Here is a 14,570-nt window from a genome sequence, read left to right as displayed (position 1 = left end):
CACCAAACAATCGGTGACAATGGGGGCGGGGCGATCGTTTTGCCGGCCCCCAGCCTCCAGAAAGGGGCTATTTTAAAAAGTTTCAACGTAGTGTGGTTTTTTTTAACTTTTCAGCCTGTTGTGAAATGTTATTCTGGACCTCTGGAAGGGTCAAACATTAGGAAAGTTTCAAACATAAATAGAGGGATATTAAAAAATATAAACAAAAATAGGTAAGTTAACTTACAAAAGAGACCTCGTACTAAATATCAAAAAAGGACAGCAAAAGCTTCTGTTGGTATGCTCATGGGAACAGAGTCGCTGAGCTAAGTGTGGTACCTTGGAAGATGAAAACTGTGAGTTCATGGGGGAACATTGAAGTGGCAGAGATGATCTCAATTTTCATGTTGGCAGACAACAGAACTATTCCTATTAGAATTGGCAAGTCAGAGGCTATAGAAAGGGTAGAACCTAAACAATCAACGTTGAGAGGGTAAAGGTACACAGGAAACTATTTGGATTGAGGACAGACAAGTCCACTGGTGCTGATGGCCTACACCCTGGCTCCTGAAGGAAGTGGCAGCAGAGATAGTGAACTCATTAGTTACAATATTCCAAACACCTCTTAACATGGGAAAGATTCATTGCGTTTATTTAAGACTGATATATATATATATGTTCCTGATTGTCAAGGGGATCAAAGGGTACGGGAAGAAAGCTGGAGAATGGAGTTGAGAAACATCTCAGCCATGATTGAATGGTGGAGCAGACTCGATGGACTGAATGGCCTAATTTCTGCCCCTGTGTCGTATGATCTTATGGTTCCATTGCATTGGAAAAATTCTAATGTAACACCTGTATTCAGAATGGGACGGAGGCCATATGTGGGAAATTGCAGACCAGTTCGTTGAACATTTGTTATAAAATCATAGAGATGTGCAGCACGGAAACAGACTCTTCAGTCCAACTTGACCATGTCAAAAGATATCCTAACCTAATCTAGTCCCATTTGCCAGCATTTGACTCATATCCCTCTAAACCCTTCCTATTCATTTACCCATCCAGATGCCCGTTAAATGCTGTAATTGTACCAGCCTCCACCACTTCATCTGGCAGCTCATTCCATACAAGCACACCCTCTACATGAAAACGTTGCCCCTTAGGTCCCTTTCACACCTTTCCCCTCTCACCCTAAATCTATGCCGACTAGTTCTGGACTCCCCCACCCCATCGAAAAGACCTTGTCTGTTTATCCTATCCATGCCGGTCATTGTTTTATAAACCTCCATAAGGTCACCCCTCACCCTCTGAACCTCCAGGGAAAACAGCTCCTGCCTATTAAGCCTCTCCCAAATACTCCAACTCTGGAAACATCAGTGTAAGTCTTTTCTGAACCTTTCAAGGGACAAGGCAGGAAAATGGGGGTGATGAGCAGTCTTGATCGAACGGCACAGCAGACTTGATGGGCTGAATGGCCTAATTCTACTCCTATATTTGTGAACTTTTGAACTCTGGAGCAGGCAGGACTTGAACCCGATTCAGGGTTAGGGTCACTACCTCTGTGCGACATGACATCCATAAAAATATCAAATCCTCCCCATCGGGGAATTGCACCCCCAGTCTCCTGAGTCACAGATGGGGATACTAACCACTACACTACCGAGGATGCTGGACAGTTGCAAGATGATGGGGATAGGGGTGGAGAATAGGTGGGTGTTTCAGGAACTATTATAGACATGAAAGTGTGAATGGCATCCTTATGTACTGTGTAAAAACAAGGACTGCAGATGCTGGAAACCAGAATCTAGATTAGAGTGGTGCTGGAAAAGCACAGCAGGCCAGCAGCATCCGAGGAGCAGGACTAAGCCAGCCAATTATCTGACCTGTGCCACACAAGCACAGTCCCCCTGGAGTGTTACCAGAAGTATGTTCAGGCTGTAGGAAGAGATCCAATTCCCAGTTTGACCTGGAATGTAATCCCCACAGGCACACAGGGAGCGGTGATCCACTTGCTCCACATGTGGGAAGGGATTCACTGAGTCATTCAAACTCAAACACATCATTGACTTCCTACTGGACAGAAAGGATTAAACTTCTCAGCAACAACCGCTTTAAAAAAAAGTTTCATTTTTATTGTCGTAGTGAGAATCACAGTTTCTCAAACTGTGGGCCAATACTAGTGATGTTGAGAGACCAGGTTTGGAATGCATGGCCACCCAGATAACAATGGTTGCTATGGGGCTCACAGTGATGACTGAGGGGCCTTTAGATGCTCGGTTGTTTCTGTGTTGTTGATGAGGCTTGGCCTCATGGGCTGCTCTCTGAAGTCAGATTCAAAGTAAGTTTTGAAAATGATGAGAAAAATCATACCCAGAAAAGACAGTGAAAAACTGTTCACCATGGTAAAAGCATTGAGAATAAGAATGCAGATTTCAAATCCATTACAAGGAAGAAAATGTGATGTGAGAAAGAAATTTCACACAGTGAGTAAATAGATCTGGAAGACATCGCATGGAGCAGTTGTTGAAGCAGATTCAGGTAAGAGCATTGGAAAATTATTTGATGACAAGCAATGTACCAGTTTGCAAGGAAATGTCAGGAAAATGGCACAACATCAGAAAGCTCATTGAGATCGCTGCATGGACACGATGGGCTGAATGGCCTGCTTCTGTGATTTAGTAATTCAGTGGTTCATAATTGCTTATCAGGTCTTCGTCAGTTGTGAACGTCAAGCTAACATCTGCTATTTTGTATGGTCAGTCAGATCGATGTTTTATAACTGAAGGGATTGGGACTAGGACCCCAGGTATTCACAGTATGTGCCAATGATTTAGATGAGGGAACAAATTGGAATATATCACAAATTGCAGATGACACGAAGCTGGGTGGAAGGGTGAGCTGTGAGGAGGATACAATGTTATTTGGACAGTCTGAGTGAGTGGGCAAATGTATGTCAGATGCAGTTAGTGTGGATAAACGTGAGGTTATCCACTTTTCTAGCAAAAATAGAAAAGCAAATTATTTGAATAACTGGAACCTGGGAGATGGGAAGGTTCACCAAGAACTAATCCAAGATGGAGGACCGGAAAATTTGTGGCTGTCAGAGCTGCTCCTTTTTTGAGGTATTTTCAGTGTTGGAGGCGATTTCCTTGAATTCCAGGAGCAGCAATTAATGTTTTATATGCTGATGCATTGTTTTGGAACTTTAGAGTAAAAACATCAACACAATAGCACTTTCAAAATGGAGAAAGACATCCAAAGGCAGCAATCACATGGTCTGTAAGGGAGAGAGAGAGAGAGAGAGAAAGAAACGTATACTACTAACGGATACAGCAGTGAATCTGCATAGTTACTGCCTTTGCTGTTTGAAATCATGTATCTCTGGACATCTTGGAAAAATTAACAAACAGCAAAATTCACAGCTGATCTTGGAGGAACATGTGTAGGAGAGCTCACAGCACAGGAACAGATTAGTGCAGAGTTTTTAACGTGTAACCTTGCTGTACGTCTGCAGTAGTGAATAGAGTGGGTTCTTTCTTGATTATATGTTTTGAGATTTTAGAAGTTCACCAGCGAGTCCACAACAGGGAATGGCTAATCACCTGCTCCAGGCACAGGAAGGGATTCATCAATTCTTCCAGCCTGCAGACGCACTCGGGGTCCACACCAGGCACAGCATGCTCACCTGCTCTCAGTGTGGGAAGGGCATCACTCCCTCCTCCCACCTGCGGAGGCACCAGTGAGTTCATGTGCCATCACAGGGTGATTGAAGGAACAAGGGCCGAGTGCCATTATCGACTGGACTATCAACCCAGTTCTGGGGACTCCTCGGGACTCCTGGGTTTGAATCCCGCCACAGCAGATGGCGGAATTGGAATTCAGTCAGAAATCTGGAGTTCAGAATCTAATGATGAAATCATTTTCTGGGGAAAGAAAACCCTCTGATTCACTCATGTTAGAGTCTGTCTGCAACCCAATCTTGAGTCAGATTGGTTCTGTTTCCAAAGTAAGGATTTATAACATGTCACATGGATTGACTGCCTGAAGATTGTGTGCTTTTTGAGCAAAATATAATGTATCTGCAAATAAAATTCTGCAATTGCAATTTCACCCCATAAACTGATGTGTGTGCATGCATGAGAGCGTGTGTGTTTGTGCATAAGAGCATGTGTTTGCATTCGACCATGCTTGGTAACGTGTGTGAGTAATGGGTTACAAGCCAGTATGAGTGGGGTCACTTATAGTGTGACATGAAACCAAGGTCCCTGTTGAGGCCATCCTCATGGGTTCCGTACTTGGCTATCAGTTATACAACACACATTGGAGAGGGCAGGGTGGGGCCTGTCTATCAATTTGCAGAAGGTGGGAGGCTCTGGATGCTGTGATCCAGGGCAAACACATCCTGGAGGACATTCGTTCAGAGAGATGGAGCTGGAAGCCAGGCTGCAGACATGTTGAGGGTAAAGTGGGAAAGTTAACCAGGCACTTTATTCTGGGAGATTGTCATTCCCTTCTGGAGAGAGCCTTTTGTTTGCATCAGTGGACAGGGTCAGGAGGGTGTAAGTGCAGGTCTGCCAGGTAAAGGGATCTGAGAGAGGGCTGCAGGTGGGAGGAGCTAACTGGTTGGGCAGTGGGAGTAAAAACAACATTGGGGAGAGGGAGGTGGTGGTAAGGGACAGAACAGTGACAGGGATGGTCTCCGTTCTCTGCAGTTGTCAGCAGGAGCACAGATGGCATTGGTGTCTGTTTGGTGCCAGGATTTAGGAACCGATGTGCTCAGGGCTGGAGAAGGTTGCAGTGGGTGTGGTCCAACAATGTCAGGAGGAGAGACCCTCTGCTGAGGGCACATGAAAAGTTAGAAACTACTAGGACAAAGCAGAACATCAAAGCTCCGGGCAGCACGGTGGCTCAGTGGTTCGTACCAATGACTCACAATGTCAGGGACCTGGGATCGGTCCCACTCTTGAGCAGCTGTCTGTGTGGACTTTAACACGTTCTCACCCTTCTATCTGCATGAGTTAACTCTGGGTGCAGTTCAGGGTGGATCAGCCGTGCTAAAGTGTCCACATATGTGCAACTGAGCATCCGTTAACCATGGGGAACTGCAGGAAAATCGGGTGGGTCTGGATGGGATACTATTTGGGAGGTCAGTCTGAATTTTATGGGCCAAATGGCCTGTCAGGATTAAATGATTCTACTGCATTAGCCAAGCATCTATTGAGAAACAATTGCCTCAGGTCTGCTGTGGGTGGAGTGGGTTCCAATCCATGAGACACTGACACCAGTCCTGAGGAAGGTGAGATTTGTGCTGTCAGTCTCCCAAACTTTTGGTCCCCGTCCATTCTCTCTCCTCACACTCTGCACCTACCAATTCTCTATGCTCAGCCGCCTTCTCTCTCTTCCCCTCATTTTCTGCACTCCACCCTCTGTCCCTTGTCATTTTCTCTCTCTCTCGCTCTACCCCCACGCCCATGTCCATTCTCCCTCCCTTCTCCCATACTTTCTCGTGCCCTCTTTGGTTGCTGTATCTCTTTGTCAGGAAAGAGAGAGAATCAATGGTGATGACTCTACCTGGAAGACAGGGGTGCGCAAGAAATGGCTGATCTTTAAAATTAAGAACAGCTAAAATGATATATTCAGAAACATTGTTAACATCTAAAAGCATATTAATTTATTTTTAAAAAAGCTGTAGTCATGTTTCTGAAACTTGTATTGAAATAGACACATAGAGTCATACAGCACAGAAACAGATCCTTCAGTCCAACTCGCCCATCCCCTCCAGATCTCCTAAATTGATCTAGTGACCCATTTGACAGCATTTCGCCCATATCTCTCTCACACCTTCCTATTCAGATACCCATCCTGACCCCGATCCCTATCAAATGTTGTAATTGTACCAGCCTCCACCACTTCCTCTGGGCAGCTCATTCCATACACTCACCACACTCTACATGAAAGTTACCCCTTAGGACCGTTTTAAATCTTTCCCCTCTCACCCTTAACCTATGCCGCTAGTTTTGGACTTCCTCTAACATGGGGAAAAGACATGCAAAGCCGGACGAAATTCAAAAGGAATAAAATGTCGAGCCACAGGGAAAAATAAAATTGTGGCTGCAGCTTTTTTTTCTCCTTTTGACATTTGGATGCTTAAAATCTGTCAGTAAAGCCAGCACCTCCACAGAGCATACTGCGCATGCTTCTCGGTGTCAGCGACAACTGCGCATGTACTGTGGTGTCAGTAGCAACAACTGCGCATGTACTGCGGTGTCAGCAGCAACAACTGCGCATGTACTGCGGTGTCAGCAAAAGCACTGAGCATGCTCGTCGCTGTCCACGGAAACGGCACTTGACTTCCTCCCGAAAGACCAATGGTGAGACCCGGAGGACCAGAAGGAGCCTGGTCATCCTGCCATTCAGAACAGCCTCTTTGTCTGAACGCGGAAGTTGGGTTTTGAGTTTCTCAAGATGCGGTTGTTTATCTCTCTCTTTGAATGAAGATTGAGCTTCACCCCAGACTGCGACTCTGTCCAACATCTGTGGGTACGGCACTGTCTTTTCTTTCTGACCCACTTTTTCGTTCTGGGATTCAGTTGCTGACTTGCACGAACTGAAGGGAAATGGAGTGAATCCAGGGAGGGGACAGACTTTGGAAAAGTTGGTCCACGTCTGTGTCTCAATTGGCAAACGCACAACAAATACAGTACCACAATGTAAAGTTAAAGCCTATTGCTTAAAAAAAAAAGCAGAAAGGAGGTGCATGGTTTAAATGATAATATATTGGTATGTGGAGAAAGTGAGGACTGCAGATGCTGGAGATCAGAGTCAAGTGTGGTGCTTGAAAAGCACAGCAGGTCAGGCAGCATCCGAGGAGCAGGAGAGTCGATGCTTTGGGCACGAGCCCTTCATCAGGAATGATGTGTGGATGTACAAAGGGTCCTCAGCGTCCTTCTGCACCAATTGTCAGACAGATGCAGCAAGCAGTCAGCAAGGCAATAGGAATTGCGTTCAAAAATGGGGTTGACTTCCTGCAGTTGGGGTGGGGTGGGGTGGAAATGGAGGGGGTGGTCATTGAATATATTCAAGGCTGAGGTTATCTGACTTTTGAACAACAAAGACGTGGATGGTTATCGGGGAAGGCAAGAAAATGGTTTTGAGACCATTACAGAATCATACAGCACAGAAATAGACCCTTCAGTCCAACTAGTCCATACTATGTTCGCATGCTAAACTAATCCCATCTGCCAGTGTTTGGCCCATATCCCTCTGTCACAAAGCTGGTCCTTTTTCTAAAAGCTGGTATTTCTTCTCAAGGATACCGTGTCCTTGGTTTTTTTCAGAGGGGTGGTAAAACGGCCCTGGACTCCAAAATGGATGGTATTTTTACAGAAATGAAAAGGGTATCGGTCGGCTTTTTTGTTTACACGTCAACAGATGAGACTTTAGGCCCAAACATTTATGTTTTCGAAGTGACCTGCATAATGAAAGACAAGTGATCTGTTGTGAAAGCTGAGGCCTTGTTTGAGTGAGCTCAGCAGTGGACTGTGTGGAGAAAGGAACAGCATAATTAAGTCTAGTTTAGATCGACTGAGTTCTGTGAGTATTCTATATTCTGTTCTTTGTGTTTCATTCTGTATTCTTGTGAATACATTTATCTGTTTTATATCCTGGTAGTCAACCTAGCTAACTTTGGGTAATTTTCACTGTACACTAACTGAAACAAATAGCAAAGTTATGGTCTGCGCTGCCTGCTTAAGAATGTTTTGAGTGGTCTGGCCTAGTCCATAACACCTCCAAACCTTTCCCATTCATGTCCTTATCCAAATGTCTTTTAAACGTTGTAACTGTACCTGCATCCCCGCTTCCTCTGGACATTCATTCCACATACGAACCATTCTCTATGGGAAAGCTAAGGTGTCCCTCCTGTCTTTTTAAAATCTTTCTCCACTCACCTTCAAAATTTGCTCCCTAACCTTGAAACCCCTACTCTAAGGAAAGGAAACCCATCATTCACCTCATCTCTCCCCCTCATGACTTTATAAAGCTTGATAAGATCACCCCTCAACCTCCTATGCTCCAGTGAAAAAGGTCCCAGCCTATCCACCGAGATGTAGGTATATTCATATCCAGTTCAATGTTGGTGCAGGCTTGAAAGACCAAATGGCCTACTCTTGCTCCCAGTTCTCTCACTATGTCCAGGACAGCAAGAGACCATAAGACCTAGGGGCAGAAATTAGGCCATTCAGCCAATCAGGTCTGCTCCACCATTCAATCATGGCTGACAAGTTTCTCAACCCCATTCTCTTGCTTTCTCCCCGCAACACTCAATATCCTTGATACACAAGAACCTATTTATCTCTGTCTTGAATATACTCAGTGACTTGCCCAACACAGTCTCTGTGGCAATGAATTCCATAGGTTTCACACTCTCTGGCTACAAAGGTTTCCCCTTTATCTGTGTTCAAAAAGGTCTTCCCTTTACTCTAAGGCTGTGCCCTTGAGACCTAATCTCTCCTACCAATGGAAACATCTCCCCAACATCCACCCTGTCCAGGCCAGTCAGTATTCTGTATGTTTCAATTAGATCCCCCAAGCGTGGGCTGTAAATCAGCGTAAACCAGACCCTTCAGGATGAGGTACAGCACGGATTAGGTTCAGCAAAGTGAGAATGGAGGGAGAATGTGTGGGGATGGAGATTTTCAGTGTTTAGGAAATAAGAGAGGAAAGAAAGTTCAATCTAAATTAGAATTGAATGGATGGGCTGATGGGTCGTGGAGTGTCAGATAAAGTTTCATTTAGATAAATGTGAGGTGTTGCATTTTGGAAAGGCACATCAGGGCAGGATTTACACACTGGCTGTGGAGAGTGTTCCTGCATCAAGAAACCATGGAGTGCAGATTTGTAGTTCTGTGAAAGTGGAGTCACAGGTAGACACGGTAGTGAAGAAGGCGTTTGGTGGCACTTGCCTTTCTTGAGCAGAGCATTGAATACAGGAGTTGGGAGTCATGTTATGGCTGTACATGACATTAGTTAGGGCACTTTTGGAATACTGCATTCAGTTCTGGTCTCGTATGTTAGAAAGATGTTGTGAAACTTTAAAAGAGTTTGGAAATGATTTACAAGGCTGTTGCCAGAGTTGGAGAGTTTGAGTTATAGGGAGAGGCTGAAAAGACTGCGGCTGTTTTCCCTGGAGCGTAGGAGGCTGAGAGATGACCTTATAGAGGTTTATAAGGGGCATGGATAGGAGTCCAAAATGAGGGAGAGAGAAAAAGAAATTTACATTGCAGTGAATCTGCACAGTTACTGGACATTGCAGTGCATCTGGGAAAGGTTAATGAACACCAAAATTCACAGCTGACCATGGAGGAACCTGTGTGGGGGAGCTCACAGAACAGGAACAGAGAAGTGTATAGTCTTTAATGTGTAACTTAGCTGTAAGTCTGCAGTCGTGAATGGAGTGGATTCTTTCTTGATTATATGTTTTACTGACATCTGTCTCTTGATTAAATTTTAAAAATATAAACCACAAGTACTGTGTTAGCCCAGAACACTATTTTAGAGCAAAAAGACGGTGCTATTTTCTGGGTCTGTAGATTGTGAAGGAGCAAAGGTGGCCTTTGTGAGAGTGATATGCTCTTCCTGTCAGATGTGGGAGATTAGGGAGAGTATCCATGTTACTGATGATTATGTCTGCAGTAAGTGTGTTTGCTTGCAAATCCTATTGGATCGCGTGGATAAGTTGCAGCGACAGTTCGAGGTAATGAGGTATTTACAAGACCTGGGGGTATGATGGTTTGGCAATGATAGGATGGGAAAAAAGCCGCAGCTACAATCTGGGAGATGGGTTAACTCCAGGAAAGGTAGGAGGGGTAGGCAGGTAGTGCAGGAGTCTTCTGTGGCTGTCCCCATTTCAAACAAGTCTGCTGTTTTGGAAAATGTAGGGGGTGATGGTCTCTCAGGGAATGTAGCACGAACAGCCAAGTTTCTGGTCTCGAGACATGCTCTCATGCAATGAGGCGAACATCGGGTTCCAAGTGATCAATTGTGATAAGGGGCTCTCTAGTCAGAGGTACAAACTGACGCTTCTGTGGTTAGCAGCGAAAAATCAGAATGGTGTGTCGCCTCCCTGATGCCAGGATCAAGGATGTCTCCGAGAGGGTGCAGAATGTTCTCAAAAGGGAAAGGGACCAGTTGGAGGTCATTGTACACATTGGAACCAATGACATAGGAAGGGAAAAGGATGCGATTCTGAAGGGAAAGTGTAGAAAGTCAGGCACAAATTTTTAAAAAAGAGGTCCTACAGACAAGAAAAATCTGGATTTTGCCAGTGCTATGAGCTAGTGAGGATTGGAATAGAGAGGACAGAGCAGATGAATGCATGGCTGAGGAGCTGGTGCATGGGAGAAGGGTTCACATTTTTGGATCATTGGAATCTCTTCTGGAGTAGATGTGACCTGTACAAGAAGAATAGATTGCACCTGAATGTTGGAAGAGAGCTAATATACTAGCAGGGAAATTTGCAAGAGCTGCTCAGGAGGAATTAAACTAGCAAGGTGGTGAGGTACCCAGGGAAATAGTGAGGAAAGAGATCAATCTGAGACTGGTACAGTTGGGAAAGGGAGTGAGTCAAACAGTCAGGTCAGGAAGAGACAAAGCAGAGAGCAATTTAGGACTGACAAATTAAACTGCATTTACTTCATTGCAAGAGGCCTAACAGGGAAGGCAGATGAATTCAGGGCATGACTAGGAAGATGGGATATGATATCATAGCAATTACAGAAACGTGGCTCAGGGATGGGCAGGACTGGCAGCTTAATGTTCCAGGATACAAATGCTACAGGAAGGATAGAAAGGGAGGCAAGAGATGAGGGGGAATGGTGTTTTTGATAAGGGATAGTATTCCTGTTGGACTTAAGGAGAATATTCCTAGGAATACATCCAGGAAGGTTATTTGGTTGGAACTGAGAAATAAGGAAGGGATGATCACCTTATTGGGATTATGTTGTAGACACCCTCATGGTCAGTGGGAAATTGAGAAACAAATTTGTATGGAGATTTGTGTTACCTGTAAGAGTAATAGGATGGTTATTGTTATGGATTTTAACTTTTCAAACATAAACTGGGATTGCCATATTCCTACGGGTTTAGATGGAGAGCAATTTGTTAGAAACGAAGCTAAGGGGCACGTTTTCATGCAGAAGGTGGTGTGTGTACAACTTTGCCAGAGGAAGTGGTGGGTGCTGGTACAATTATGACATTTAAAAGGCACCTGGATAGGTATATGAATTGGAGGGGTTTAGAGGGTTATTGGCCAAATGCTGGCAAATGGAACTAGATTAATTTTGGATATCTGGTCGACATGGATGAGTTGGACCAAAGGGTATGTTTCTGTGCTGTGTCTCTCTCTGACTCTGGCTTGCCACTAACGTTTGCCACGTCTCGATGTTCAGTTTCTTTCTGGTGTCGGTGTCAATACCTTGTTGTCTCATTCCGACCCCACCTCCCCCCGGATTGACAATGCTGATTTTTGTAATCTCTTTTTACAGACTATCTGAAGATGGAAGTTTCAAAATCAGCAGCTTATGCTTGACTCTCCTGCTCCTTGGATGCTGCCTGACCTGCTGTGTTTTTCCAACACTACACTTTTCGACTCTGATCTCCAGCATCGACAGTCATCATTTTCACTTCGATGTCTGACAGTCACTCAATCCATCGGGACAGCAAAGATTTTCAACTATGATTCTGTGAGATGGAGCAATGCTTTTTGGTTCCTGTTTCATAACGTTTTCAGCATCAGTGTGACTGGATGAGAGACCCTACTGTTGCAGACCACTGAGTGTGGAGCCAGAAACAGTTATACGGCCTGGAAAGAGGAATTCACACCGGGGAGGGGCTGTACACACGTTTGTGTGCAGCTGAAGCTTCAGCCATGGAGAAACCCGAGGAATCCTGCTGCATCGAGAAACCTTGGAAGTGTGGCGACTGTGGGAAATGCTTCAGTTTCCAGTCTGCCCTGGAGACTCATCGGCGCAGTCACACCGGGGAGAGTCCATAAGACATAGGAGTGGAAGTGAGGCCATTCGGCCCATCGAGTCCACTCCGCCATTCAATCATGGCTGGGCATTTCAACTCCATTTATCCGCATTTTCCCCGTCGCCCTTAATTCCTCGAGACAACAAGAATCTATCAATCTCTGCCTTGAAGACATTTAGCGTCTCGGCCTCCACTGCACTCTGCGGCAATGAATTCCACAGGCCCACCACTCTCTGGCTGAAGAAATGTCTCCGCATTTCTGTTCTGAATTTACCCCCTCTAATTCTAAGGCTGTGTCCACGGGTCCTAGACTCCTCACCTAATGGAAACAGTTTCCTAGCGTCCACCCTTTCCAAGCCATGTATTATCTTGTACGTCTCTATTAAGTCTCCCCTTAATCTTCTAAACTCCAATGAATACAATCCCAGGATCCTCAGCCGTTCCTCATATGTTAGACCAACCATTCCAGGGATCATCCGTGTGAATCTCCGCTGGACACGTTCCAGTGCCAGTATGTCCTTCCTGAGGTGTGGGGACCAAAACTGGACACAGTACTCCAAATAGGGCCTAACCAGAGCTTTATAAAGTCTCAGCAGCACAACGGTGGTTTTATATTCCAACCCTCTTGAGATAAGTGACAACATTGCATTCGCTTTCTTAATCATGGACTCAACCTGCATGTTGACCTTTAGAGAATCCTCGACTAGCATTCCCAGATCCCTTTGTACTTTGGCTTTACGGATTTTCTCACCGTTTAGAAAGTAGTCTATGCTTTTATTCTTTTTGCCAAAGTGCAAGACCTCGCATTTGTTCACGTTGAATTCCATCAGCCATTTCCTGGACCACTCTCCCAAACTGTCTAGATCCTTCTGTAGCCTCCCCACTTCCTCAGTACTCCCTGCCTGTCGACCGAACTTCGTATCATCTGCAAACTTCGCTAGAGTTCCCCAGTCCCTTCATCCAGATCATTAATATATAATACGAACAGCTGTGGCCCCAACACTGAACCCTGCGGGACACCGCTCGTCACCAGCTGCCATTCCGAAACCATTCCCCTGCCCAGAGTGCGGGAAGGGCTTTACCAGTTCCTCCAACCTGCTGGTCCAACAGTGGATCCATACTGGGGAGAGTCCATTCTCCTGCCCCGAGTGTGAGAAGAGCTTTGCCCAGGCCTCTACCCTCATGGCCCCCCAGCAGGTCCACACTGGGGTGAGATCCTTCCCCTGCCTTGAGTGCGGGAAGACCTTCAGCAAATCCTCCAACCTGCTGGCCCACCAGTGGGTCCACACTGGGGAGAGGCCCTTCAGCTGTTCCGAGTGTGGGAAGGCCTTCAGCAATTCCTCTGCCCTGCTGAGGCACCAGCATGTCCACACCGGGGAGAGGCCGTTCCCCTGCCCGAGTGTGGGAAGGGCTTTAAACGCTCCTCTGACTTCCTGGACCACCAGCGGGTCCACACTGGAGAGAGGCCGTTCAGCTGTCCTGAGTGCGGGAAGGGCTTTACCCAGGCCTCCAACCTGCTGAGGCACCAGCGGGTCCACACCGGGGAGAGGCCGTTCCCCTGCCCCAAGTGCAGGCGGAGGTTCACGTCGTCCAGTAACTTGCAGAGACACCAGAGGGGGCACCAGCAGATTCCGCCGGCGACGCTGATGAGGGTCACCCCCAGGACTGAACCTCCTGCCCGTTCTGACAGTGGGTGCAGTGGGAGCGTCAGCGAGCTCTCTTTGTTTTCTGCTAGACAGCACCCCCACACCCCTCCCATCTTCCCCCAACCCCAGGTTGACTCACTGGTGGCACAGTAGCTCAGTGATTAGTGCCACTGTGTCACATCGCCAGGGACCGGGGTTCGATTCCACCCTCAGGGTGACTGTCTTTGTGGAGTTTGCACATTCTCCCCCCATGTCTGCAAGGGTTTCCTCTGGGTGCTCCCACAATCCAAACATGAGCAAGTGAATTAGCCAAGCTAAATTGTCCCAGAGTGTTCAGGGATATGTAGGTGCAGTAATGTAGGGGGTAATGTAGACTAATGGGGTAGGGGAATGGGTCTGGGTGGGTTACTGTTCAGAGGGTCGGTGTGGTCTTGTTGGGTTGAAGGGCCAGTTTCCCTGTCGGGATTCTGTGAGCTTTGCTTGCAGTGCTGCTCACTGAGCCCGGGACTGCACGTTCCCACTGAAGTGATCCGCACAAACCTCAGATGGCATCCAAACCAATGTACCAAACTAAAGGGGTAGCCATGGGCACCCGCATGGGACCCAGCTATGCCTGCCTCTTTGTCGGGTACGTGGAACAGTCCATTTTCCTCAGCTACACCTGTTCCTCCAGTACATCGATGACCATATTGGTGCCACTTCACGCTCTCACAAGGAGTTTGAACAGTTCGTCATCTTTATCAACACCTTTCACCCCGACCTCAAATTCACCTGGACCATCTCCCTTTCCAGGACCTCTCCGTCTCTGGCTACCGACTAACCGTGGACATCTACTACAAGCCCACCGACTCCCGCTGCTAGCTAGATTACGCCCCCCTCACCCCACCTCCTGTAAAAACACAATCCCTTATTCCC

The 14,570-nt window shown here is 46.4% G+C and overlaps 1 long non-coding RNA gene across 1 annotated transcript; it reads left to right on the top strand.

Moving 5' to 3' along the window:
* The first annotated feature begins 6,351 nt into the window (after positions 1-6,351).
* LOC140460989 (uncharacterized) lies at positions 6,352-11,632 on the top strand. Its single transcript, XR_011954435.1, has 2 exons — positions 6,352-6,519; positions 11,523-11,632. It is a non-coding gene; the product is annotated as an uncharacterized lncRNA (long non-coding RNA).
* Positions 11,633-14,570: the final 2,938 nt, after the last annotated feature.

This window comes from Chiloscyllium punctatum, chromosome 36 (assembly GCF_047496795.1).
Source record: "Chiloscyllium punctatum isolate Juve2018m chromosome 36, sChiPun1.3, whole genome shotgun sequence".
NCBI lineage: Eukaryota > Metazoa > Chordata > Chondrichthyes > Orectolobiformes > Hemiscylliidae > Chiloscyllium > Chiloscyllium punctatum.
Note: the sequence above shows the minus strand (reverse complement) of the source record. Positions and strands in the feature narration are given on the sequence as shown.